A 24,673-nucleotide genomic window follows, 5' to 3' on the forward strand; every position below is an offset into this window, starting at 1 on the left:
AATTATAACTTTGCCGCTGTGAGTTAGCGGTTCTAGCAGAACCATTCTCACGCATAGTGACACAAGTTTGGATAACAACCTTAAAATTCATACGAAAATAAAAAAGCATGTTGATTGATAGAAAAACAACGTGTGTTTTACTAAAACCAATTCATAAAAAGGAAAAATATGAGCAAAATTTCATATTTTTACAAACTGAAAAACATGGCAATAATAAATTGGTATTAGCTTAAATGAATTTAACCCGTACGACTTCATAACATACCCGTCATGGGTTTAGGCACAGGATAGACCGTGCCCCCATACGTAGGACTGAATAACCTGCTAAGGGTGACTAACCGGCTATGGGACTAACCTGCTAAGGGTAGAAGAACTAGAAGCTCAAATGAATCTGTTCAATATTGTATCTAATATCTTGATCTTGAACAGTTTCCTACGGTTATTGCTTTTGCACGAAAGGATATGTGTCTATTGTGAGAAGACAAAACCAATTTTATATTCCAAAGATAGCGTATCAGTAATCAGTCACGGTTTTACCAAAAAAAAAAAAAAGATGAATCTGTTATATACAAAGTCCATATTTATAACCCGGTGCCATTCAGTGTGCAAAAACGCTTTTCTGCCAATCGGTGTCGGTTCAACAAATTCAGGCTTGAACATTTTCACACCGTTATATACACAGCACGTCTGCTTCACGAATTAACCGTTTCAACAAACGCACAGCTGCTACCGGCAACATTGTTTTCAGGCTTCATTCTGATCTCATATTTGGCGGCAGCTCTCAACAATCGGACATCACATATCAGCTGCTCTGCATAAAGCGTTCTTATACACACACCCTCCGCCAAGTACGCATAAAAGAGCCTTTGGTACAATATTTTCAAACAAACCACTTCCTATAAATCGTTCAATCCAGCACGTCGCCGTTTCACAAACCTATGCAAACATATCCCAAGCGCGCCAACCACCATCGACACTAATCTTCCGGTGCTCATCGTTCCCACGTATTGCCACGTTCACTAGCACACGGTGTGCCATCGGCGTCGTCCAGGCATATATATATTGGCAGAAAAGTTTTCATTATTGCAAACGATAAATTTTGCCCCACGCTGCTGCTATTGCTACTGGTGTGGCTGCTGGTGCTGCTGCTACTATTACTACTACACAACCGGGTTTGCTTGTGCTTTTTCTCCGCGCTTTCTATTTTAAAACCAGCCTGCTGGAAAGAAAACGGCCAAACGGCTGGTAGATGTGACGTTGTGGAGTAAGAATAAAAACTAAATCTCAGTGTCGATAGAAAAAAAAAACAGCAACCTTTAGACACATCGAAACGTTACTCTGCTCGGTAGCAGCAGGTATAGGTGGCCATATAAAACTTGCGCAGTATTACACTGTCTGTTGGTTATAAGTGCAACTGGATCGTTTATTCAACATAACATTCAACGGTGCTCTCTTGGAAGTTTAGCATCGCTTTCAACCCCTCGCTCAAGACGCTTGTTCCGAAGTTGATTCATCCCTCATTATAAGCTGAAACTTTTGCACCTTATCCAAACTGTCTGTTTATTTTTCGAATTCCTCACTGCGCCACACAGGCTATGATGCATTGATTTAAATCCACATTGCATTTTTGCTAAGCGCATTCATCGTTCACGACACGGCGTGGTCTGATGGCTCCTTCAAACCTGCTCCCTGCCGCGGCATACCGCCGCATATCACCACAACCACGACAAAACATCGAGTTTGTTAGCGCAAAGAAACCCCGTAACCAACAACAAATGGTCCCAGTCTGTAGCTCCCGGGGGCCAGAGCCAGACCTTCTTAATGGCTAGATTCAATAAGTTACCCCATCGACCGGCGTCGTGCCTAAGTGTACGAAACAAAAACACCAGCGATCAACCAACACAGCAACAACATAGTGACGCGGGAAATGTCCCGGAAAATGGGTAGCGTGAAGTTTGTAAAAACCGGAAGAGCAAACACAACAGCACAACGCCCAACTGCACGTAAAAACATACACACACATACGGAAGCCACACATGGTTAGAAGGGATGGTGATAGTTGCGAGGTGCAGTGGTTCCAACGCTTTACTCGTGGAAAACTTTCTCTTTGCCTTCTCTAAATTACGCCTGTTAAAGCTGGGTGTGGAGGGGGACTAACAAATGCCTCCGAGGAGACCTCGCTGTGCTACGAAACACATTCGGTGCCATGAGTAAGCGTATTTACATATGCGTTACATATGTTTAAGCTTTTTCTACTTGCATTCCCCGCCCGGTCAACTTCCAACCATCCGCCACGGCAACACACTTCCAATAATCGTCCTTGGGCACGTACCGGCAAATGAGCTGCACACATATACATGCACGCAACATACCAAGCACACGTCGAAGAATTTCCGAATTGAGCCGTTCGTTCCTTTGCCCGATAGCGTCGCCTGCTCACCATTCCTGGGCGTATGACCAATGGTAATAAAATAGTTTTGCTGGTTATGGTTAAACTTTCTCCTGCGTACACTAAACAGTTGCAAGCAGGAGCATTCCTGATGCCGGCACTGAGTTTGAGGTAAAGCTTCGCATTAAATGAACAAGCCCAATTCATCTAATTACGTCTGTAAACAAAACGTACAACTTTAGTGAGATGCCCGAAACCCATCATTCATTCAGATTCGAGATATTTACCATGTTCCAAGTAATATTCAATTGTGTCACGAATATTTTCGCTTCAATTCAAGAATAAAAATTCATTTATAATGCGATATTCGACATGCTAAGACCACTGCAGTCAACAGGATGATAATTTATTGGATTAAGATTTTAGCAGTAAATGTTCGCTCAACTATACGCAAGATAATGTATTACAAGATTTTTATGAAAATACTTCTTGCCTGTATTCTAGCTAGCCTGTTTATAAAGGGTAAACAGTCTTATTTTAGATATAGAACAAAAAACATAGCTCTGTGAGATTGGTAATTAGGAAGGAATTCCAATTGCGGGCATATTTTCACTTTGACCCACATTAAAGTTATTCAAATTTAATAACCTCGCCAAAAATAAAACCAAAAAAGTTACAAAGTTATCTTTCAAACATTTACTAATAAAAACGAATAATTTATAAGCAATAAGGCCGAAGTCATCCCTCATAAATTAAAAGAATCATTCATTCAACATTTCCTACTGAAATTTTCTTCTGTATGTGATAATAGCAGATAATTCTGCGATTATCATCGAAGTATTGAAAGAGGCACAACATTCTTTATTTAACACAAATCTTCAAAGCTTTTTTTCGATCAACCTAAACAACATATATATACACTTCAATGTACGCGCATTAAAGGATGACAACAACATAAGGCTCTCTAAAATGTTAATCTTTCCAGCCAATTTCCATGCCAGCTTGTTGGATGCTATTTTTCAACCATTCATAAACTCATCAAACGGACTGCTCGCTGCGTACGATTTATCACCTGCTGTTTTACGCCCATCAACGGGAACATCATGTAAAATGCTTTATGATGCCGTGTCCCCATAAAAATCATCAATCAAACGAAAGCCTCCGACGTCATCGTCATAATCATCATCATCATAATCATCAACATATTCTACTGGTTTTCAAAGGCATCCAGCATCACCACCTGGAGCTGTGTCCATTCACAATGAACCTAACCGAAGTAGAAGGTCATTAACAGCGCAATTTACAATGTCTTGTTTACTACACTGTGTGTTTTTGACTTTTAGCACATTTTACACTTCTTCCATAAACTTCTCTAGCAATATAAAGTATTTTTTAATCTACGAACGTGAACCCTTGTTTGGAGACTTGAAAAAAATCGTTTTGAAAATATTCCCTTATACGATTGAAACACATATCGCTTGCCATACAAATTGTCATTATTTAAATTACGTTACCATTTACAACATACTTTTTTGTACTACTTTGTAATTTCAGAAAAAAAAAACTCCAATACTAGAGTGACTCTTGTTAGAAAAGCTTCGAGAAAACACTGAGCACACAGAGTTTAAAAGAGCTGTATTCGCTTACGGCTGTAAGATCTAAAGAGTTCGTGGGTCGTAAAAAACACAACGTGCAATGCTTTTCCAGCGTTATTGTTAATAAAGCTGTTAAAATATGTAAGCTCATTTATGAAGCTTTGGTGCCTTACTCAAGGTGTCCCTGCAAACATCAGTTTCTCCCATTTGTTAAGCATAGTGTGTTGTTTTAAACATACCGGTTTATTTAGATTTTCTAAGCCAATTGTTAATTTTGTAGATTGGCTAGATTGTGTAGAAGTATTTTGAGTATTCGCTATTTACAACAAAAAAAATCTATGAAACATACTTCATTAATTACCGTCAATCAAATGATCATCGTTAGGCTTAATCGGGAGTTCATATACGACAACACCACTACACATCAATATGTGCGGTTTGAATTTTATTTGCCATCCTTCAAGATATTTTCCCAAACACGACAACATTAGTAGAGCCAAACATAGGTTCAGCCAGTTTCCTCCTGTCAAAAGGTTGCGTGAGAATGTCCAGTTTTTGTTTTCTCCCATACTAACACGTACTGCTTAGTATTGTTCTTTCTTTGTGCATTATTTTCATATGTTCTACATTGGTAGTATTGTTATTCGTTCGTGCCACGACGAATGACACCGTTGACATAAAAATAATGCCGTGCACATAATCGTCTTTTATGGTACGGAACACGCGTGAAAGCTCATTTCTGAGCAACTTCAGAGCTCGCCCACAAGATGAAGGTTTTCCCCTTTTTCTTTTGGTGTAATCATAACAATGGTTACATATATTTTTTATAAATTTCTGTGTGACCTTTTGTCTTCATTCGATATTAAAGGCAACAATTTTGTTGGTTCATTTTGGAAGGTTTCAAAGTTTTTGTTATTGAAATCAACAATGGTTTTTTTTCGCTGTGAGGGTTTCATCTTTAATTTAGTATTCATTGCGGTATTCTGTTGTGGCAAAAAATAGCTACAAAAGTTGTTTTTTATTTGTATGATTATAATTATTTGTAACATGATTTAACAATCATATTTATATAATAAGTTATTTCTTTACACGCATAGGATTAATTACATAGCCATTATGCAATTTGCGTATAATTTTTTAAAATTTCGCATGATTAGTACGATAAGGAATGATCACCATATTAAAATATTATCTTTAATTTTAACTTTATTACGCCACAGTTCCTACTCATTACTATACAGCTTTACAACAATAACCATCACAACAATTAATTCACTCCAGTAGAGTAAACAATAACAAAACACTAACGAAAACATAGCATTACTGATACTGAGCAATACGCAATACTAAAATTAAGCAACCGCCAACATCCATCCAGTACGGAACAACACAGAGTGTTTTTGTTCTCTTTTATGTAGGTGTTTGCAGATGTTTTATGGGATATTTTTTGCCCACAAATCGCATCGTTAAAAATGCTCAATGCCCTACTTCGTCCTTCGTTTCGGGAGCAAATGTTTTGTTTTATGCTTTCCGTTCATCAGCCAGGAGGAAGAAAACATCCGCGTCTGACATGACTGTGTTTAAAAATTAACTTCGCTATTTCGCGGTAGGGTAACTTCCATAAAACTTTACTGTAACCCATGATTAATGGATGTTTTCGGGTATGTCGTACAGCTGGTTCGTACACTTTTTTCAGCAACGTTGCCAGTGCCAGTGTCTTTTCTCGGTACAACTCGTACGTTCTCTTTTTTTACTGCTTATACCTTTCTCATTTACTGATGTTAGTGGGAGTAACAACTTCACTAGCAACACAGCATCAGCTACAGCCAAAGGTATTGTTGTTATTTCCTACATACCGATCAGTATCCTATATATCTGCTTATTTTATGACTCGAAAATTAAAAATGATTAACACGTTCCAATCGTTAAGAATCATCTTCGACCTCGCTTCATTTTCCACTCTTTGTCAGCCATTCGAAAAAAATCTATACTAACACCTTTAGGATAGAATGTTTTAGTGTTTGTCCATGTCAACAATACGCGATCGTTCCGCAGCTTGATTCTTTTTTGTGAGGAGTTCCATTTTACCTTCTGCAAGGAACATTTTACCGGATTGCAAAGACACACTAAACGGACCAGCCACTACGAATACGCGACACACTGAAGAGGCAGTAAAATATCTTCATTGCTTAAGAGCTCAGTTAAATTTTGCTCGAAAGCGGACGCTTTTCTGTAGTACACGATTGGACGTTGCGTTTTTTTCCTGTCGCTCTTTTTTCTTGGGTTCTGGCAAACATCCTTTTACAAAAAAAAAAAACACTCTACACGATCCACTGCTTCGGATGGAATCATGTGACGGAAGCACAGCTGCTACATTCCAAACATTCCGTTAATTAAGACGAAACATTAAAAACGTTTTAATTTCTACCTAATTGCACAATCAAGAAGTAGATATAATGATAATTATTACACAGCTTGCCTACCTTCGCTGAGTGAAGAGCACCGGGGATCCACATCCGTAGGTAAGAAGGAAAATACAACTGGAATTTTATAGCCCACAGGAAACGGGCTTCTGGCCCTTCATTTTACTTGCGTCGCTGGATCGTTACACGGCGGTACAAAAGGACACTAAGCGACATGGTTCTTACATTGCTATACAGCGCTAAGAAAAGGAGTTCAAGAATTTAAGTGCAAAATGAAGTGGAAGTAATATCCCACAGAAACTCACACGCGTATGAGTAGGCCTTACGTCTAGTAAGATGGATACATTCGACGTTAAAAAGCCGTCTAACGAATCCTCCCGTAATACACATTATTCGTGCAAACAGGCAATCTTTCGACGACCGGTTCGTTCTGCTACTACACATGCACGTCTACATGATGGGTGGTTAGTACAGTGCTTTACCTTTCTCTTGATAAGGAACGCTTTTTGATGAGAAATTTTGCCCTTATTGTCATCATTTTTTCTGCGTTCCTCTGCAGTCCTGTACAAGTGATGCCTTCTTCAAACTATTTTACATTCTCTTTGTTCGGTGCTATACGACGGCAAAGAGACCTAGGGAGCGATGCTCTGAAACGTGATCCCTTGGCGTAAGTGTAATGTAAAACTTGGCTAGATAAATTACGTCTGAATGACGGTGTTAACTCTACTGAGAATAGGCTTAGAATTTATATCGAGCCTCTTAGATTAAGATAAATGGGTTTCTACTGAATTCTTCTGCCAAACAGTGGACGACACCGGTGGAATGCACAACACTCCGGAGAAAAATCTTAGAGCCATCATTAGGTGAAAGAATCTTAAAAACTCTTGACATCATCTTCATCAGCGAGGCATCGTTACTAAGTGATACTGCTGAAGAATTTAACTCGACCATTAGTAGGTTTTGCAACTCTATCATGATATTAAAAGATTACTCAGCAGGAAAATTATCACAGGCACCCGCAAATACGTATGCTGCAAATTGAGTAGATTATATAATTAGCAAAAAATCATTTACTTTATTTTCTCTTTTTTTTAATGAATACGCTGTGAAGACTATTTATAAATATATGATTTTATTGCATTTGATAACCCAAATAACACAAACTTAACTTTGAACATAAACACAGCAAATGTTATCCAGTGTATTCATTGAGCACATATTTTCAACTCAAATATGGATAATCGAAGATTACTCCGATGCAACTGTTCTTGATCGATTTTCAAACATAACTTGAGATCAAAAGAAAACTAACGCATCATATCGATGTTCGCTGGAGCGTTTTCCAATCATCTTTATGGATATTAAACGTCCTGCAATGTCGGCTTACACACACACATTTCACGATTAATGCACATCAATTTTTTTTTCAAAACTCATACGGACAATATTAGCACGTTGTGACTATAATCTAGAATCTAGAGTCTAGATAATTTCCTTGAGAAATGTGAGATCTTCTAGGTTACGCTACGTTTGCCGTCGAACAATGCACATGAAAAGGTTGCTTAGAATTAACAGGTAAACATGTTTTTTTATACCACAAGAAACGATATTAAGCTTCTAACCAATCATTTGCTTTGTATTAAAATCACTCTCTCTCGCAAATCAATACAGCCTCAAAAGTGCAAAACGAGTAAATATATAGTTCAAGCAAACACTCGTAAGGTAAAGCCTTTTTCAATTACTTATCCAAACTTGACACAGCTGATGCGTTCGTTTGTTTGCAATGTTGAGGCGAGGCAGGCATAATGCTCAATAACATTTAGTCTACTACTAACGCTCATGGATTTAAGGGTGGGTGTGATGTTATACTACCTAGAATAATGTTCATTTGCCTTAACCACACACGAGGACACGCAGAGCCACGTGACAGAGAAACTAAACATACACACACGCACAATCGCGTCCGTATACAAGCATACGCTTTTCCTTTTGGATACTTGCTTCCTCTTCCATGCTGACTTCATCAAATGGTTTGTCGAATTGAGCAAACCGAACCCACACAAGTTTCTGCGTTTCTAGAGAATTTAATCAAACTACCGGTACCCAAAACCGCCCCAATACCGCACGTGTGTTTCATCTCTGCAGGTTTCACAGGTGCTCCCTGTCGTTTCGAATGCTAAGTGCATGAAGAGTATGCAAGACAGTATTGCCGTCGCCGATTGCCAGGCACCATTTTCAAGTATGCTCTCTTTTGCTGAACAACTTTGAGGACAAATCTATCACAACAGGACCATGCAGTGCTGACTGACGAGTGTCTACGCGCTTCCAATAATGTCAGAGACGAATGTAATAATAATACCGTGAACCTGTCATGCTCAACTGCTACTCGTACGGAAAGTGTTTACCGACAAAAAGATATCGGAACCATGCACAGCACGAGAGGAAACAATCAACGTGAATCGTGAGGAGCGATACCTCTTGATATCCTGTAATTTTAATCAGTCTAATGGAAAATGTACACCGATGTGTACAAACATCCGTGAGATGATGAGCACTTCGTTGGCACACGCCTTATTTCGAGAAGCATGACAAGTACATTACAACTAGATCATATTCTCTACTCTCTAGTTGGAATAAACGATTCTAGCAGGCGGCAAAATTGTGTTTATACATCTAAGAGCATATTGAATGTTGTATTTATAATAAAACCGGAAGAAAATCAAGAAATTTCTTTTTAACTGTTTCATAGCTTCGGTGCAATTAATCTGGGGCGATCCATGGATTATAAAAACATCACAAGTGGGTAAATATCTTTTCTGAATCAATGGCAAGACAGAATCTATAAATCTGCCTCGTGGTATTTATGAAAGGAGCAGCATTGATCGTAAGAAACAGAGCATCAATGATTAGCTGTTACACACTTCGATACTACACGGCGGCGTAGATTCTGTAGTACAAGATATACATGATGTTCGATAACTGTTGGACGGCTAAGTTGTTTAAGAGTGCGGTGGTTTAATCCAAATTTTGCCAGTTGTACTCAAAGGAATGGAGTAGCCAATCATTAACATGCGTGAAATGATTCATACTTGGGACAATGTATGCATCTGATGAAAATGAACATACCAGTGAAAGCTGTAACTTTATTAATTCAGCCTTTTATGGATCGAACTCTCAATACGCAGGACTGTTCTTCGGCTATACATTCATTATAATTTCCGATTCAATCATAGTAGCGCGATTTTTCAAAGCGATTTTGAGAGATGATACGAAATAGTTCTTCCAAATTATGGCTTTCATTGATACGAAGAGAGACTACCAGTCTCTTCAGCTCAGCATTCATGTTTTTTCAGTTTGTTTCAGATTTATGCCGAAACAATTTAAGAGTAAAATTGGGAAAGTCAGATAAATAATTGGATTGGACAGGCTTCACTAAATCAATGGAACTATCTTTTGTGAAGATAACACGCACCAACACTAATACCATCAGGGACAATTTCAAAACAAATTGAATTCATGTTTAATTTAAAGGAGGACATAAATTCACACCGCGCAAAAACACAAGCAGCAGACATATTGGAAAGACAAAAAACACAATTGTTGCAAATAATATTACGTTTTAAAACTATGATTTTAAAATTATGCCAGATCTTTTAAAATAGTAATGTTCACTAATGTCTTGCACGAACCCGTGGTACAGTCGTTAACTCGAACGACACAGTAACGAGCACGCCATGGGTTCAAGTCCCAAACGGACCGTTCCCCCATAGCAAAGATTGACTATCCGGCTGCGTGGTAATGAATTAAGTCTCGTAAGCCTGTACAAGTCGGCATGTCCACGTAGGACGTTACGCCAAATAGAAGAAGAATGTCTTGTACATTAACTGCATTTAAAATACTTCGTGACACAAGCTTTTGTAATTCACCATGTTCGATTGGGAAACAATAATAACACTTGATAGATAAAATAATATTGATGTAACATAGCATATCCACCTGCCTGTTTTCGTTCCTGAGCATATCAATGTGATTCTAAACCAATATTATGATTTCATTGGCATAGAAACCAGCTGTGCGTTCTAAGCACAAACTAAAGCAAATAACCTCCAGAAAATCTTCAAGGTCCTTTAATAGGAAAATCCGACAAAATCTAAACTTCTGCTTCTTTTGAAGAAATCCATATGAACGGTTCACCTTATGTGTTAGTCCCGTTTTTTTTAATTATGAATGTAACTACATCGTAGCGCTCGATTGTGTTAATGATACTTCAAGCTTTACAATGAAACAATTACAAAACTAACCAAATCTTCTTTTCCTGTTTCAGATAAAATATATGGCTACCTTTATCACTTTGAGAGGGTCCAATCAATATTTGATAAAGTAAGTAAGCTTGATAAACTGAACCTTTTCAAATCTGTGCCAAACTGTCATAATTTCTTGTGATACATCAAGCTCAGCATAACACATAATTATAGATAACCCTCGAAGATAGGGAACGTAGTTTCTCAACTGGCTTTTTTCCTCTGCCGCTCATTGCAAATAAAGAACTAAAAAAAATACATTCCAACGTGTAGTGCAAATGGTTATAAAATGAAATGTTATGTGTATATTCATAAATTACACATTTCTCTAAGTTGTGCAGGGTGTTTTCAGGCGATTTAATTTTTTCTCCCCTCAGTTGTTGTTTTTTTTTTCTCTATTCTTTTTTAACCTGCTCGTTTCTTATCCATACAAAATATGTCCCCATGAAACTTATTATAATCGCTCGTTCGTTAGTGAACGCGTCGCATTGCAAACTCCCATGCAAAGCGCACAATTTATTCCACTCTACCAAAGCGTGTCCTCACAGTTTTTGTACCATTCCTTTAGACCGCTCTTCTTACATCCGCTACATTGCTTTCCCCATGGTTGCGCGTAATAGAACGTATGCACACCCGGCATACCAGTTTTGTAGTTGCCCGCCCCAAGGAACTTGCGAAGCAAAAATCATCGTTGCATGAATAACTGCCGGTTCGCTTCGTGCCATGCTATTTCACATTGCATTTCTGCACTTGCTCTATGCCCGGTCAAACACGACTCGCTTCCAAGACGATTCAAATGATGCTAACGAAGCATAGAAAGTGATTGCTATTATACAAGGGGGTGGTGGGGGGAGGGAGAAGAAAGATGACTGTACATGCTACAGTAATTAAGCGACCAGTCCGATAGTCATGAACGAAAAACCATACCTTTGCTTACCTAACGATGGAGAAAATGTGTTCCTATTATTCCTATGGTGAAATACACCTTCTTGGGTCATAGTGCACGTTCAACCTTAACGCATAAACTTTTATCCTTTTTTCATCTCACGTTTTACTTATATTCATTACATATTGCATTTACAATGGAAATAATCTACAGTAAATAAATTAAACATGAAATTTCAAAAACAATTTACATTGCATGTTTCCAGAAGAAGAAAAATGTACACATGTAAAATACACACAAATATACACAATATTTATAAATAGTATCTATCATTATAAATCACACGGGATACTACTAATAGTTATATGAATAAAATTGGTTTTATATCAGCGTTCAATGTACCTTCCCCCAAAAAGATTACTCGCTCAATTAAAAAGCATAACAAGCAAAACCTTTGGTAACCTTGTCAAAAGTCACTCTTTCGTACGGGTGGTGGTGATTCAAAGCCTTTCCAGTATCAAAATCAAAAACACTTCCAAAGGCATTCCCTTTTGCTCAGAATGTATGCGACAAATGGGTACCCATCGAGTAAAACCATTCGTCTTGGTAAATTCTGCAAAGCCTCGAAAATCCTCCTACACCACGAAGCACATTTCCGAGCTCAAGCACCAGTGGGAGGAGAGATGAATTTACATATTTTATTTGTTGTTTGCGTATCTGTTTTAATCCAATTTCGTGAAATGTTTGCATGATAGATCCACACACAATGGTTACATTATGCTCTGAGGTACGTCAACAAAACGGCGACCGTACCGCAGCGAACAACGCCTACATGAGGTGGAAAAAATCTTTATGACACGACACACCAGCTCCGCCACTGCCAATTCTACCCAGTCCAAAAATATTGCAGCCGGGGGAACAAGTGCGGCTGAGGGGCACACAGCAGCGTAAAAAGATTTCCCACATTCAAATCACATATGCTCATCCATCCTGCAGATTTGATCGTTTGTTTAGCTTTTTCTTGACACTGGTACTGGTTTTCTACACATGTGATCGTTTTGACAAATGGAAACACCAACAATATCGTATTTGCAGCAGAGTTAACATACTGGTAACGCTATTTAAAACTGCATCAGGATTTTTTATTAGTCTTGTACATATGTACGATAACCAGATTGTGAATTCTTACGTCGAGATACTACACAAAATGCAACCACGCACTAGAACCCTATCCACTATCCTTAATTCAACCATCCTGCCAAAACACGCTCTAATGCGAAGTAAAGAACATTTTTGTGTGGTGCTGTAGAAAATGCGGCGAAAGCATCATAATTCAAACAGACATACGACACTCAAAAATTCGTTCCTTCGTGCATCCTCATTTTCATGAGTTTTATGCAAAACATGTTTATCTATTCCATCGTTGCTCCATTAGAGCATGCTCGCGACCCGCACCGCATGTACCGACGATGCTTCATGTATCGTGTTTTCGTTTGGCTTATTCGATTGCTTTCTTTGCTTGGCAGTGAAAGAAAACACATCGCAAACAACTGGGATCAACTGGAGCTTTTGGTCGCCAGCGAAGGCACACAAATGTTTCCTTCGTCGTAAAGGATATGGATACATTTTTTAAGCATACTTTTATATTCTTTTGAATGTGTTAGTCCGTATCTCTGTACAGTTTTACGACTTTCGCCCTCCAAACGTTCTTGTTTTATTCATTTTTCTACATCTGTACAACTCGTTCCCGTTTCTTGTTCCACACCAAACTCGGACAAATAAATCACACAGATGCATACTTACATAGCCAAACATCATCATTCACCATTTCCGCATAAGAATCCGGCACGGAACCATAACCCGAAACCAGAAAAATAACAATAATACAATATGTCGTGATCACACAGATCCTTCGATTGATCGACGATCGGTGGTTTCCGGTTACGGAGCAAAGGAAAACATATTATGCTTCTCCCAGCCGAACGTTTACGGCGTTGACAAAAAGCGGAAATTATACAAATATTTGTTGCGTGTTTCATGCACGACCAAAGCGTCCCTTTCTTATTCGCCAACAAACACATATACTACAGAATCAGAAACTGTGTCGACTGACGAGCCCTTTGTCGTTATTGTGCACAAAGCAAGAACCTTCAAATATCAATAATAATATCGCAAAAAGGGACATTCTCTGGAGGGCCATTCTTTCCATTCCATCTCATGTCCACATCCTCCTCCGCGTGAGCCATTTTCTGGCCGGAAGCATTTTGCGTCAGAATCTGTTTTTCCTATTGATTTCGATTGGAAATTCATTGGCCCTGCCAGGCACCGTGCGCAGCTTCCGATACGGCCGGAGAATTATTTGATTGAATGTGTTTGTCGTTGAATTCGCATACCAAACACGAATCAGCAGTCCCCCTATGGACGAGTTATGACATAGAATTGAAACATAAATTTTCACATCAACGCAGCTGCTGCTGTCAAATGTTGGATCATACAAAACATTTGTGCGTTGCTGTCTTTTTAAAATACTTTTTATTCTCAAGCAACATAATGCACGCACATGTTATTCCAGCTACTTGGAACACAATGCAAATCCATAAACACGTTATAAATATAATCATTACATCGTATTTATACAACAAAACATCATGAAATGAGAACAACCCTATGGCAAATTCGCACGCATGGCCACCATCATCTCTATACGTTTCACACCCGCATAAGCCTACAATATTGCTAAACATTGTTCGTTGCATATGTGTGAATGCTGTTATGTAGGTAAGCAACTAGAAAAAATTGTCTATGTGGCTTCACTGTGAGTATTCACAACCGATTTCAGCACACATTAAGTCAAACTATGTGATAAATTAATGTGCACGATAAAAAAAAAAAAAACAAATGTCAAAAAGCACGTTACTTTTGGCTTGCACCAACGGATATTTGGTTTGTTGCTTAGTTAATATAACCTTCAAAATTAGGTTGTTAACACACCGCAGAAAACGTTCATCTAATATAACAAATATAGTTTTAAATACGGTTTAACAGCAAGACGGCATCTTACCACCCAACAAAGCAATTCATGATTTAATGTAATGAGGCCGAACACATTTAAATTGTAATATGTTTGATTTTAGCTACGGTCGCCATGTATTAACTTTGATTTTGGATACGGTCGCCATGTAATGAGTCGCCATGTAATGTGATGATCGTACAACTGTACATCGTGTACCGTCGCAGTAAGTCAGTGTTTCGCTGACATGTATCGAGGTAGAATAACACTTTGTTCGAAGCGGACTTTTCGACACTAGATCGTCCAGGCGATCTTGGAAATCCGTAGCGAAACCCCTTTACTGGAACCGTTGGAGTTTAGAAGCCTTACCATGGGTAGGGGGACATAACTAAACTCTTGAAATAAGTTGGAAGGCGAAGTTTTTAGGCAGCGTAACGCCCTATCTTGACAGTCCAAACGAATCTGACCTGTCACGGTCGGAGTTGGTTTTATTTATACGCAAAATATGTTATGGAATGTGTTTGTGTCCCAATTAAAGGTTATTGATATGAGGTGAAATTATATATTGTATCGGAGTGAGGTGTTTGTCTTATATGCCTATGCTGCGCTTTTAGTGCTTTTAGCAATACGTTGCTATGCGTTCTATGTTTGTCTACTTTGCTGCAGTAACGCTTGAATTGCTTATGCTACGCGTTTCGGTTGTTTTCGATAAATGTATCTCAATGGTTTCTTTCTGTGGACGGTATGGTCTGGGTATGTTGCTATGGTGTGGATTGATTTGCTAATGTATAATGTATGCTAATTATAAAGAATGTGTTGCAATAGTGTGATTTGGCTTTCCGAAGTGTGTTAAAATGTCTATAGCTGATAGTGTGTATTATAATAAGTTCTGTATTGTAGATATGCTACATAATGAAAAAAATACCTTTTTCAAATTTGATACTAAAATATATGTTCATGTACTTCGAAAATGATATTACGTTTAAATTAATAAGTAAGTAGTTTCATATGTATCAATGGAATCTTTGTTTACATTTTACACGTATTACACTTAAGTGTATATGTTTATGTGAAAAGCTAGGAGTGAAGATATGCGATTTGTAATGAAATCAAAAGATAAATATTATCTGCCGTATGACATTAGTCATAGCGGTAGCAATCTGAAGTACCAATAATAGAATAATAAATAAATATTGCTTTTCTGTCAATAACTTGAAAACATTCAGATCGAATAGTGTTTTCTTTAAAAATTGTTAGCAATAATCAACCACTTTTATTCCATTTAAAAAGAACACCAGAATTGAAACGTAGAGCTTTGTTTTGAATACATTCTTTTACGACATTTATAACGTTACTACAAACATCATATATGTTCTCAAGCTAATAAAGCTGATATGCGTTATTACGTTGTGCAATTAACTGCATTTACTCTCACATCACTAGTATTGCCTATGTTACAACAAACATATTCATTAAAAATAGCCCATGGACCTATTCAATTCCATCCCAACTCGTTCACTAAAGTTTCAGCCAACCGTGCTCATTTATGCAATTCTACAATGCAATTCAATGTATCCATGCATTTTCGATATCCTTCAAAAGCACGTTAGGTTTGTAACGTCCTTTTTCTACCGGTTGTGATGACACTACTGCAGTCTCATAACTCTAAAACGACCCAAAGTCCTGCAGATTAGAATTCGTCTGGTTTCGAAAAACCTAAACGACACCACACACACAATAGATTTAAAGTGCTACAATCTTCTTACCCAACCGCCACTGCATCACAACAATATAGGATGCTCTGTATCATTCCCGTTGCTTTAATCCCTTTTTATAGATACTTTTTGGAACAGTTTTACGACCGCAGTTAATCATCTTGTGTACCACCGTACTCGGTCACCCCCGCAACATTGGATTCTATTATTTCTGCATAGCCTTCAGTGTGTGCACTCGCCACGGGGAAAACACAACCACAACCATCCTTGCTGCTAGCAGCAAACAGCAGGATTGTGGCCTTCGTTCCGAGGATCGTTGTTTCTATGCCACCTAGCGATAGCTGGCTTCATAATATCAGGTAAGACTGCAATTGGCGAAGGTGAAAAACACCCAGCGGACGAGCGTGCCATCGTTCCCGGTTGGTGGTGGTGGCCATTGAAGCCGCAAAATTTTATAGTCCAAAAATTTTACGATGCCATATCATAATTAATGCAGCAATTTCCACTGGAAAACCCCGGATCACGTTGCTTATGTTTCTGTCGCGTCTCGTGCGAATTCGACCAGCACAAATGTATCCAAGCCTGGTGTGATGATCCATTCTAATAGAGGCGGGGTTTGCGGAAAACGGAGAAGGTAAAAATCCAGACTAAAATCTGCCCTGATGGGACGGGCGAGCATATTCGCCGCGGCAAATGGTAAAGTTTTACCAAGGATCACACAGCAAGCCGTTCAGGCTACTGTTTCGTGCCACCGTTCTCCAAACACTGGCAAGCAGAGGCTCCCGTGTGCAATGGTCCGTTGTCCAACTTTTGCCATTTACCCAGTTCGATGTTTGGCTGCTGGCTTTTCACCAGTCCATCACCTTCGCGGCCATTATTTTTACTTATTTTGGTTGTCTTTTTTCCAACCGCTTCCGAAAATGTTTTCGATTCCCTCCGGCCCGATCCGTTTGCCGTTCGCCAACAATTTCGATACCAACAATCGGCCAGGGATCTATTCTGTTTGAATTTGATGCATCAGGAACACGCCGAGGGGATCGTTGAGTAAGGGCATTCATAAAATATAAATAATCGTAAAAACCCGCCGCACTTTCGGGGACAGTGTCACAATCACCTACTGACATGTTAAGCGTGGAGTAGCGTAATACCGCCACTGTGGTCCACCAACCACGGGAGCGAACGTAGCGTCCTGGATTTTTTTGTCGCTTCTCCCTCCACAGCACCAACACAAGTTGCAACAACATTGCGGTGCCGTTAGCAATTCAATTCAATTATCAATTTGAAACGCATGGTGGGAAATTGATTTTCACAACTTGACTTCATGAGCTATTCATCCTTCAATCTTTTGCATTTCAAGCCGAATTCGCCACATGCAGCTATACACACCGGGATTTCTTTTTTGTTTTTATATCAATCGATTTGAAGTTCTGACATTAGTTCTTGTTTTTTTTTAAATAAATTGTCTCTCAGCGCCGAATGTGATTACAACCGTTACTAAGAGCAATAACCGTTATATAATAACGAGTAATGCTCTTTTCATCTTCTTCGACACAATGTATAACACGCGCCATTTAATGATCTTCTCTCCATTGAGCTGTAATTGATATTAACAGATGATACGACCATTAGAATAACACCACACCGACTCTATAATTCATCTCTACTACCTTTACCGCTCGCAACGTCTGTGCTACCCAAACGATTTTATGGAGAAAAAATATCCCGCAGGGAGCAATTTGAGCATCTCGCATCACAGCCATACGCGTCGTTTTGGCGTGTGGTGATTGCTTCCGAAAAAAAAACAAACAATCTCCCCCTGCATGATAAATGGGCTCAAATTAATCTAATCCTCATTGCACATTAAACAAATAATAAATGTACCACCACAACCCCAAGGGTACGCCGAACAATGTTTTTGCGTGTGCTTAACACGCCCTACTACACTACACACCGGTTCACCTACAGATGAGGAAAAAGATAACATCAAGATCCTATCATATCGAACCGACTGTAAACGTGGCTGGGTTTCGGTGGAGTTGAGATTTCCAGCCAGTGTGAAACTTATTAGGGAATTGGGTAGAAAGAAGATAACCCTAATAGAACATGAGCGTTTCATGACCGCTACGGATACACAAACTCAGGTGCAAATGTTGCTCTCTACAACTCACAATCCTTTGTTATATGTGTTGCAGAGGAAATGCCTTTCACTACTACTACTACGACTACTACTACTATTTCACATTACCTCGTACAAAGGCGATTAGAATACAAATGATACCCATTATAACAAAGCCGATACCTATGAACCACGGCTAGCCTGCCTATTGCAACAACTTTCCATGCATGCATTTTAGCCATGCCCTCACGTACACGTAACAACAAAATGGTAGCGGAACGGATTCTAGGTATATCGACAAATATAGCTGCATACATGCAGGCTGCAAACCCCAATGAACAAATTTCGACAACATTGCCCACGCTACCCGTAGGCAAACAGCTAGTAGCGGCGGTACTATTCGGCATAACCGCAATAAGGCATAACCAGCAAATTAATAAATTTTGGATATATTGCAGCACGAATTGGGTTAAGCCCTTTACATACATACACACAAACTCACGTGGCAGTCTAGTATTCAGCAGAGTTGATCCGCCTGTACCACCTTCGTGAGCTAATAGATGTGTCAAGTCGGACCATCAAATTTTGTAGAACGGTGTGTTCTGGCGCTGAAAATGATGCATGCAGGCGGAGTAATGCACGCGTGGTGCGTGTGCCTCGAATTGTGTGCTAGGCCGTTGTAGCTTTCCATTTCCTCATGGTGATGTTTTAATAAATTAGGGATTATTGTTCTAGTTATGCGGATGGTTTGGTCGAATGTTTGTTTTCCAATCGGTGTACAATATCTCGGCATTTTTAATGCTCTGTAAATTACCATGCAAAACATGACCACACATTTTATTGCGCTAAATGGAGATGAAAATGTTCCACAATAACAAACGTGACATAAATTGATGCAATAATCGGTTTATCTAACATATGATAACTAGTTTTTGTTGCAAGAAAAGTTTCAACGCAAGTTTCATTATTACAACATGCTACTACTTAAACTACTTAAAATTCTGCTTCATTAGTTATTCATTTTAGCAATGATGTGAGATGGAGATAGTAAAACGATGATATTTTTTATTTAAACAAAATATGATATTCGAGTTGGCGTATTTATAGAGGGTAGCTATATAAAATTTCACGCGTTTGCTTTATAACATCCAAGCAGCGAGACCCACTACTTTCTCAACCGCTTTCAACTGCGACAACAAACATCTTCAGCACGATAACAATAAAAAAGCCACAGATGGTCCCGAGCACTTGACTAATCTATGATTAATCCTTGCACTAATCCAAGTGCTTCATGGATCGAAGACATAAATTTGCCAGCGTTGCAGGAATGTGGGTAAGAGAGCGAGGAATGGCTGAATCCAGCCAGATTTGACAGAACCATGTTCTAGAAAGGATCGAAAGAAAGATAAATTTGTTTCGCCAACAAACACTTCCTTTATTAGAAAGACGCTCGGTCGGATGCTGATTCACAGCAAAGAAACAGTAAAAAACAGTACTGTCACGGCAGTCTGTTATGTTCCTATCAAAACTGCACCAAACAGCTAACGTGTTTCACCACAAGGAAAGAAAAACAACCCAAAGCATAAAGCAGTATGCACAAACCAAGCGCTCCATAGCAGCAATGGCAGCTAACCGTAAACCGAACAAAAACGACAGAGTGCAAAAAACCAAAATACACTCAAAAATTGTAGCACATACTAAGGTACAGCATAACTCCATACATTCAACCGGTAGACTAACGGTAAAGTTGCACTCATCGAATTTCTTCCTACTCCGGATCTAACAATTTTCGGACAGCTTGGTTCCGTAGATGGTAGTTTGGGACCATTTCTGGAGAGCCTCAATAATCCGCAATCGGAAGAAAATTGCCACAAAGTAGCGGTACGCTAGCTCACCAACACCTTGGTCGCGAACGTTGCACACAACCACAACCAGGTTTACCGGATAAAGAGCGGGCGGTCGTTTCCAAAAGAGAAACGAACGATGGGTCGCAATAAATTTTCGAAGATTTTCCTCGCTCCATAAAACCAAAACCAGAACAGGATGACAGCCAACTGGCCATTCTTGTCCCGGTATCACTTCATAGCGCACCGTACCTACGTACAGGTGGAAATAGGGAAATTATAACATTCGTTGTGGGTTTTTTATCCCGACATACCCCCTACCTTAGTATGTGCTGTATAGCGCTTCATGCTGCGCGTTGAAACTCACAAAAAACAATCGCTTCAAATTGGAGATGAGTTACGGTGAGCCGAAAGCAAGGAGGTTTAAAATAAGATTAATCCTTATCTTTCGGCTTCACACATTGACCACCACCTTGATGGTAAACGTATGGAACTGCTGTTCTTTTTTCTTTTTTTTTCTTTTCCCCTCTAGAGAATACAAGCAATATCATTCACTCATCCACAATACCCTTGAAATCCTCATTATCCATCTTGCCTTTACCTGGACAAATTCGACGACCAAGGTATCTCTGTTGCACTGATTTGAAAAAGATAAAAAATGACTCTCCGAAAACATTTATCTTTCTCTCGTGGCCAAAATGCCTACAAGAAACATGAACACGAGATGGTTACGGTCAAAACAAAGTGTTTTACCCCTTTGCGTTGATGCTGTCATATGTACTGTATCGCGAATTATCAAGTTGTATCGTTATTCAATGTATAGTTTTTATAATATAAAAGTTATATTTGTTGATTATTGCTCACCTGACATTGTCTCAACTAATGACATATCTTCAATTGCAAGCGTCATCTGAAAACAAAATCAAAACAAAACAGATCACTTTAATTATGGAAAACATTTAGATGGACATTAAGGAACTTAAGATACATTCAGTGAATGAGTAACAGTAAATGTGAAACATTTACTTTTTTTGTTATAATATATCACATATTGACGTAATGTGTCAGGCCGCACATACACGAAGCGCATTCACCGTGACTGCATTTAACGTGTATAACTCAGATGTCAAACCAGTTGGCGCAAAGCCACGGGAGTTACAAAATATTGAACATTTTGTCACAACTTCTTGTCGACTGCAAAAAAGAGCTTTTCTCATGGCCGCATCATAACACACATTGACATAACATTAACGACAAAAAAAGGAAGCCACTGAATAACGATCGATATTTTGTTAATAGACTACTAAATAGATACATAAATAAATTAGAACCATGCATTTTAGCAATATTACAATAACAATGGATCACAACTGCGCCACATAAATGTTTTTAATGATTTTTCGCAAACGTCAAATTTTGTCCCGTTTTGTCAACTTTTGTCAACTATATTTTCTGGCTACTCTAGGTTACAGTAGTAGTAGTAATAGTAGTATTTGAATTCGAACCGTAGTAGTCAATTGAATTATGTTTTTACAAATTTACCTCGCAATAATGGGTTTGACACTAACTCCTTCCTCATTTAAATTTTCTGTATACCAATTGCTGCATTTTTAAGATTTTTAAGATATTTTATGCTGCAGGTAACGTTTTGAAAAAACTGACAGCATTTTGTCACGCCCGTGGCCTCGCACCTAGTCTTAGCAATGAAATGTCATTCGCTACCGCGGTAACACAGAAATGCTGATTTTGGTTATCCCTGCTGAACTGTTCTACTGTTATATGCGTTTTCCGAGACCACCGCCAACGCGCTTTCTGGATTTGCGGCCTCATGTTTAAATTCGAACATTTACATTCACCTACAACCGTCCACTTAGTAGACCTTAAGCTTCGGTTGTTAGCACGGACAAGAACCCTCGTGTGTTTCGTGCAATCATAATACAACCCTTGTTATGTGTTTTTTTTTTTCATTTTACATTGTTGCTTTTCCTATATACCTAACGCCCATGATATTTATTTTACAAGCCTTCTTTTGCTTCATGCGACATGCAATCAACGTGATCATGCTTTCTAATTACATTACAAATTGCAAACTTATTTATGCCATATAGTCGAATCACCAGCCTTGGCATGAGGGAACGGTCCGACAGCGAATAACAAACAGCTTACAATGACTTTGTAAGATTTAAAATAAAAATTTTATTACATTGAAAAGATGAAAATCTCGATTTAATAATAGAAAGGTGTACAAATTTAATGTATTTAACAAGAATTTTCTTTTTTAAAACACAATTTTACATTTACCGTCAAAATGGCTTTCAACATTCTTATTTTTTACATAATGCTGCCCTCGAACTGAAAAGATTAAACACCCCTGGAATAAATCTTACCTATATATGTGTTACCTTACACATATATCAATTCAGACAGGAGATCAATCACACCTATGACACCACACCATTATGATGATAGAAGTAAATAAAAACCAAACATATTGACATTTCACGTGAGCCCCTCCATCGCTTTTGATCCGGCTCTTTTGAAGGAAAGAAACCCTGGCTTTTGATTCTGCTCACCAACTCATCAACTGCTCGAATATCCCTCGTTGTGGACTCATGCTTTTGGTCCCTATATATTTGTATATCTGTATCTTTTGCAAGTTCAATACCCTCCTTCATACTTGCTCATCTGTTCCATCTAATTTTTTTTTCATTCCATTTTTACGCATACTAGTTTAGTTGGCTTTTCAAAAAGAAAATCTAAAATTTGAAACCTATAGCAAACTATAAATAAAAACCCGTTATAATTGCTCACATAGTGACATACTTGTAAATACCGTCATGAAAACAAAAATTTGGTATATGAAGCAGCTTTCATGCCAGGACTTTGCCTTTACGAGTCCTCACGACTGTTTCATAACTCGTAACTCACGCGAGCTGACGAAATGCTGGCATTTATTTTAAGGTAACTGCGGTTTCTGTTCGACAGTTACTTAATAAAGGATGACGAAGGCAAATTTTATGGTATTGCAATTTAGCATGCTACAAAGAAAGCTGCAATATAGTTAAAAAGCACTACTGAGCTTTGCCTTCAAAGCTCTATTTTAGTACTTATGATAAAGCTTTACCCGGTGCTTTTTTTCACCAGAGGATGTATGGAAACAGTGTTCTATACTCACACTAGGTGGCGCTCGCGGCGTTTAAAGGAAATCATATATGTTCGTCTAATAGCGAAAACATACACTGGGAGAAAATAGTCGATAGAACCGGTCAGAATAATACCAGCTAGCATATCGAAAGAAAATTCTTATCGCGTGTGATTGCGCACCTCTCAGCTAGCTGTAGTGGTTGAGTGGATGATTTGCATTGACAAATGAGACATTAGATGTAAATTTGCAATGATTTTATTAGGACTAACCTTTTTTAATATGAGAAGGCAACAGGCACAGGTTTTAGAATCATATAATGGAACAGTTCAATCTGTTGGAATGTTTCAAACCAATAGATGAATATTGTACCAATAGATGAATTCTAATGATACAATGGAATCCTTTCAATATAATAAGGCTAGTTAGCGATGGCATTATGTAATCGATTGTAAGAAAGATAAAAGCACCGCAAAACATATTTGTTATTTTTATTTATCGTGTTGTTTCAGTTCCAGCTCAATTTCAGCAAATATTAAGTTTATGATAGTTATCATCATATCATAGTTTATCAACAAGATATTTTTAATAATAAAACATTACCATCAGATAAGGAAAAAAAAGTTCAATTTGTTTTCTTCTGCGTAAAACGATGTCATGCGCGAGAATTCAAGCATGTACAACAATTACCACACAGTCCACCTCGATAACGTACATCTGATCCAAGTTCCAACAGTCAATACAATTTGTCACATTCCGCATGACATTACACATTCCGCATGACATTCCAAGTTTTCTGCATATTCATATGCTTACGATGCTTGCTATAGTTATGGTGCAACATTTTACAATTCAACTGCTGCATATAAGAAGAAAAATTTTGCGATTAGTTACATTTATCTGATAAGAAAAGAAACCCCTACGAAGTCCAAAACATGTGTAATTTTACAACACCAAGTAGCAATAATATAGACCACTCAGATCTGTTCAATAATTTAATAAGACATCAAAGTTTTGCCAATACTACTTTATTTAGCCCGAAGTAATATCATATCGCGCAAATAAATCATGCCTCTTGGACTGAATGTCATCGTCTGACCTGATACAAGTAGAACAGTTTAGATTACGGGTAAATAAATACCATCAATGAAACACGGCGCTTGCAGCGCGTACCAAAAACTCATTACCATCTACCGAAATTACAGCTTCAGATTATCCGTAAATTACATATTCCTGAGCACACGCATCATAC

At 38.4% G+C, this 24,673-nt stretch overlaps 1 protein-coding gene and 1 long non-coding RNA gene across 10 annotated transcripts in view; one reads left to right on the top strand and one right to left on the bottom strand.

Moving 5' to 3' along the window:
• LOC120959085 (tyrosine-protein phosphatase Lar) overlaps positions 1-24,673 on the bottom strand; it is a 226,038-nt gene that overhangs the window by 148,459 nt on the left and 52,906 nt on the right. For all 9 annotated transcript variants that reach the window (XM_049610033.1, XM_049610032.1, XM_049610031.1 and 6 more), the window contains one exon: positions 21,144-21,189. The gene's annotated coding sequence lies outside the window, so the exon portion shown is untranslated. The remainder of the gene's footprint in view (positions 1-21,143; positions 21,190-24,673) is intronic.
• LOC120959086 (uncharacterized) overlaps positions 1-24,673 on the top strand; it is a 40,587-nt gene that overhangs the window by 10,769 nt on the left and 5,145 nt on the right. Inside the window, exon 2 of the long non-coding RNA XR_005752127.2 lies at positions 10,732-10,787. This is a non-coding gene — a long non-coding RNA (uncharacterized LOC120959086). The remainder of the gene's footprint in view (positions 1-10,731; positions 10,788-24,673) is intronic.

The sequence above is a fragment of the Anopheles coluzzii genome, chromosome 3 (genome assembly GCF_943734685.1).
Source record: "Anopheles coluzzii chromosome 3, AcolN3, whole genome shotgun sequence".
Classification (NCBI taxonomy): domain Eukaryota; kingdom Metazoa; phylum Arthropoda; class Insecta; order Diptera; family Culicidae; genus Anopheles; species Anopheles coluzzii.